Source organism: Gekko japonicus, unplaced genomic scaffold (assembly GCF_001447785.1).
Source record: "Gekko japonicus isolate JY-2015 unplaced genomic scaffold, Gekko_japonicus_V1.1 scaffold5873, whole genome shotgun sequence".
In the NCBI taxonomy this organism is placed as follows: Eukaryota; Metazoa; Chordata; class Lepidosauria; order Squamata; family Gekkonidae; genus Gekko; species Gekko japonicus.
The window spans coordinates 32985-38051 of record NW_015172733.1 but is presented as its reverse complement, the minus strand read 5'-3'; the positions used below and the strand labels follow the sequence as shown (position 1 = coordinate 38051).

At 43.8% G+C, this 5067-nt stretch overlaps 1 long non-coding RNA gene across 2 annotated transcripts in view; it reads right to left on the bottom strand.

Annotated features, from left to right (window-relative positions):
* Positions 1 to 5067, bottom strand: part of LOC107119356 — an 8781-nt gene that overhangs the window by 3249 nt on the left and 465 nt on the right. The window contains exon 2 of one of the 2 annotated variants that reach the window (XR_001482797.1): positions 2449 to 2510. This is a non-coding gene — a long non-coding RNA (uncharacterized LOC107119356). The remainder of the gene's footprint in view (positions 1 to 2448; positions 2511 to 5067) is intronic. The other variant, XR_001482796.1, reaches the window with a different exon arrangement.

Below are 5067 nucleotides of genomic sequence, written 5' to 3'. Positions count from 1 at the left end.
CGCTCTTCAAGTGATCCCCGGTTCCACTCACCCACCAGGTGGTTGTCAGCAGTAGTCTGACGTCTGAGGAGACCGGGTACAGAAGCAGGGCTACAGCCTTTGTGTTCTGAGGTGGGACTTAGGCGACACGGCCAATGGAAGCTGGGGAAGCTTCTGACGTACAGTTCAAGCCTCCAAACACTGTTGGTGCGCATTTTCTCTCCGCTGCGTCTGACGCTGCGTCTTACTCAATTATATATAAGGGAGAGATACTACCTAATCAATTAGGTCCAGGAAAACCTACAGTCATTGGAATGTCCATGTAATGTCCTATCTTTTGCTCCATAATTTCTGGTTGATTGCCCCATATCGTTCCTTCAGTAATGTTCCAGTTATTCCTGCCAAATGCAGGTTAACTGTGTGAATATGAATAATAGCATATGGCAAGTGAAGTACTGAAACTGTGAAGCTAAAGTACAGGTAGTAAAAGATAGTTGTTTAAATGGTTAAGGGGTATTAAAAAATACCTTGCTGCTGAAAATATGTTAAAAACAAGAAAACTTAATAAGCTGTTTGCTGGTAAGTGGTCCATATAGCTTATCTGGTGACATGGAATCACTGAGGTAAGACTCCTCTTATCAATAAACACCACTGTGAAGATCGTAATAATTTTGATTTAGATTAGTTTTGTGTTGATTTTGTGAAGTCAAAGATATTTTAAAATACAACCAAATTACACTGTATTAAATTTGTAATGGGCATTTTTAATAATCTGAATTGATTTTTTGTGGATACCTACTGTATTGCAGTGTTAAGTCATAATAAAGTTTTTTAAAGTGCCTTGTGCTAAAAAAAAAATATGCAAAAGCAATACTACACAGGTTGCTTCCATGTGGCTATTTCACTCCACCTTGGCTGTCTAAGCAAAGGGCACCAGTTCTTCTTCAGAGTAGCCACATGATGTAGGCTGTTTTCAAATGATCTTTTTTTGCTGCTCATTTTCAGGATTTGAACTATAACAAATTATTTTAAAGCTGTCATACACCTTTATTGTCCCTCTGCTTTCCTTCTGCAATCTCTCTGTGCATTTTCAAACTGCCTTTCAGTCAATGTTTCCTCCTGGTGCACAACTGCATTGCTTTAGCCGTTCACCTGAAAGGTGTGCCATGCTTCAAAAGGCACCACCAGTATCAGTTCCCATTTCTGTTTTTAGAAAATTACTGAATATTAATCTATCAATATAACTATGCATATACCAACGTAACCTTTGCATTTGTGTAATCATTTATGTGATACTTATTCTTTATACATTAGTATATATTTTTAAATAGTGTAGTTTAAATAGTTATAACATGTGGTCAGAGAAGCCAATGCAGAGAAGCCAACCAACAACGGACATTTCTCCAGATCTCCTCATGGGTCAACCAATCAGTATAGTCCCTCTGATGTTGCAGGGAGCATTCCTAAATTTGAGCTGTCACCAAAAGAAGAAGAAGAAGAGAAGAGATTGGATTTATACCCCGCCCTTCACTTGGAGTCTCAGAGCGGCTTACAAACTCCTTTCCCTCCCCCTCCCCACAACAGACACCCTGTGAGGTGGGTGGGGCTGAGAGAACTCTGACACAAACTGCTCTTTTTCAAGGACAGATGTGCCAGAGCTTGTGACTGACCCAAGGTCACATCAGCAGGTGTGAGTGGAAGAGTGGGGAATCAAACCCGGTTCTCCCAGATTAGAGTCTGCACACTTAACCACTACACCAAACTGGCTCTCTATACCATTACACCAAAAAAATATGGCATTGTATGTAAAGAAAGAAGGACTGAATGGATGTGGAAACACTGAAGTAAGGGACACCATATGAAAGCTCCATTGCCACTGTCCTTCAGCAGGAACTGCAGCAGCAATGGAGGTACACCACAATAGCAACATTAGGTGAAAGGTACCACTGTCTTTCATTCATCCATCTTCCAGAGTTTCCCCTGCTTTGGTACCCTTTCCGGAAAGCCCCTAGACCAATTGGGATGTGAAGGTGCTGATTTTTTTTAACCTTCTGGCCACATTTAGGCATCATTTAGCTACCATCGTCCCAATCACAACTATCATCCTCCAACAACCAGAGGACTTTTTGCAACTTTGGTTTTAGTCTACAGTTATTATATTGCAATATTGTAATATAGCAACTACTGATGTCTTTAAAAGCTAGCAAAAAGCCCTCTGATGGCACAGAGGGTGGGAGAGAAGTACCAAGGAAAGTACATAGAATCCCCCCATGTGGATGCGCCACTGCTGCAGCAAACACTTTCGCATTCACAGCAGCAACAACTGCGCAACTGTGGTATCATCACCATGTGGGAACTATCACAGTAAAATTGATTTGTATTCTACATTCCGTTTTCCAGAGCATTGCAAGAGATACATCACAGAATGGCTGGTTTTGTAAATGGCACATGATGGTTAAGTTTTCATACCAGATGTCCCTTGTGTTGGCATCGTATTGAAAGTTCCAAAATTCTGGTGAGGGAATGCACTGCTGGGAGAAAGTGAAAAAGAAAAAAAGTAAGTGCCTTGCAAGATGACAGCTGTACACGAATAAATAAATCAGCTGAAATACATGGAGCAGCAGTAAGTAAGGGCGGGTATGGTGCATTTACAAAACATGACCTGACGGAGTCCTGAGTCTGACGGAGAAATCTGGGTTCAATAAACGGGGTTCAAATAAGTAAAACTACGTTCAGTAGAAGCAAAGTCTTTATTCAGTTGACCATGGTCAAGGAAAGTATCAATCTCTACATAAGTTCAAGACACTGAAGGAAGTTGTGCATAAGGTCCCATCATTAAGAACATAAGAAGAGCCATGCTGGATCAGACTAAAAGCCCAACAAATACAACATTCTGTTCACACTGTGGAAGACTAAACTGCCTCTAGGAAGCCCACAAAAAGAATGACTGCAACAGCATCCTCCTGCACATGCTCCCCAGAAACTCACATAAGAAGGCATACTGCTTCTGGTACTGTCGCGTGTATCCATTATGATGAGTAACCATTGATAGCCCCGTCCTCCATTCAGAGAGGTTTCATGTGGTTTGGGAGCCAGACACTTACCACCAATGTTCCCTCTAAGCTGTGGAGTCTTGTGAGCAAAAATTCTACTTTGTGAGCTCCTGGCATTAAAGTTGTGAGCAAGCGATTTGGCTACTGCATAAATTCGTTTGCTCTGGAGCCATCCTTCCTGGGCTAAGACAAAAATGTGTGAGCTAGAGGCTAAAAAACTGTGAGCTAGCTCACACTAACTCAGCTTAGAGGGAACACTGCTTACCACTAAAGGAAACGTGATCCCTTTGAACTTTAAAGTCAGCCAAGTCTGGCTTCAAATGATAACTTTTCCCCCCTTGTTACACACTGATTCTTTTCTGATACCTTGTGAAAGACATCCACACTGAACCAAATCTTGTGAATGTGTACTTGGCTGCCTTCCCCATCCATTTGCCAAGAATCAGTCTTTCCTACATGTGGGCTTGCTGGGACTGGGATGAAAGTAGTGGACGATTATGTGAATTCCTTTATAAAGCAGCCAAGTCAGGTTCTGTTTGCAAAGCAGTGGCTTGATAGTACTAGTAGGTCTCACAGATACAAAACAGGAAGCAGCTGTAAGGCTGGACTGGCCTTGCCTGCGTAGCCATTTGCTTCTATCATCCCAGGCAAAGACAAGAACTTCCACGTGCAGTACCACAACCACCTTGTATCTTGCTCATGGCAGTGTCACCATGGCTGTGCAGGTGCGTACAAAGATCAAAGGTTCACAGACTGGGTGGGTGTGCCAATATTGCATGCATAGCAACTGGGCCAAACTATACAGGATTCTGGAGTTCTGCAATTTACATGGGACCTAAAGATCTCCTGGAATTTCAACAGATCTTCAGAGTACAGAGATCAATTTCCCCTGGAGAAAATGGCTTGTAGGAGGGTAGATTCAATGGAATTAAAGCCCGCTGAGGTCCCTTCCCCAAGCGCCCCCCCCCCACATTCCACCCCAAATCTTCAGCAATTTCCAGACCCAGAGTTCACAACTCCAGGTATATACTTAGGGTTGCCAACTGTGAGCTGTGAAATCCCTGGAGATTTGGGGTTGGAGCCTTAGGAGGGGAGAGAGCTCAGCAGGGTATAATGCCACAGAGTCCATTCTCCAAAGCAACCATTTTGTCCAGGGGAACTGATCCCTGTCGCCTGGAGGTCAGTTGCACTTCCAGGAGATCTCCAGGCCCCACATGGAGATTGGCAACTTTATGTTTGGTTACAGTTTCTAGGTTATGCTTACTTATAGGAACTTGTATTGATGTTTATTGTTATGCTTAGTGTCTTGTCATATTAAAACTAATAAAAAGATTTTTTTAAAAAAGGAGATTGGCAACTATGTTTTTACCGTCAAGTCACAGCTGACCTATGATGACTCCATAGGGTCTTCAAGTAGGGTTGCCTGCTCTGGATTGAGAAAGGGAGAGGGGGGGGGGGGTGGAGCCGGGAGAGGGCAGGGCTTGGGTAGGCGAGGGACCTCAGCATGGTACAAGGCCACAGAGTGCACCTTCCAAACCAGCCATTTTCTCCAGGGGTGATCTCTGTAGTTTGGAGATCAGCTTTAAAAGCAGATCTCCGGTTCCCACCAGGAGGTTGGTAACCCTCTTTTCAAGGCAAGAAAGGCTCAGACATTGTCATTGCCTGCCTCTGCCTAGCAACCCTGGTGCTGCTTGGCGGTCTCCCATCACAGCTACTAACCGGGGCCAACCCTGCTCAGCTGCGGAGATCAGGCCAGTCTGGTTAGGACATTCGTCTTTAACAGCTAGTGTTGCCAACTTCCACGTGGAGAACAGGCATAAAATGGATACATCGGGAATGCCTAAACGTGGGCTGTGGTCACACACGCGAAATAATCGGCTTTCAATCAACTTTCAGTGCAATTTCCAACAGGATCTTTACTGTGTGAACGGGCTAAATCCAGTAGGAAAGTGGATTGAAAATGGATTATGTCGTGTGTGTGACCGCATGGCATGTTTTCTTCTCTCTCCCCCCCCCCCCCTTCTACGCTACTCTG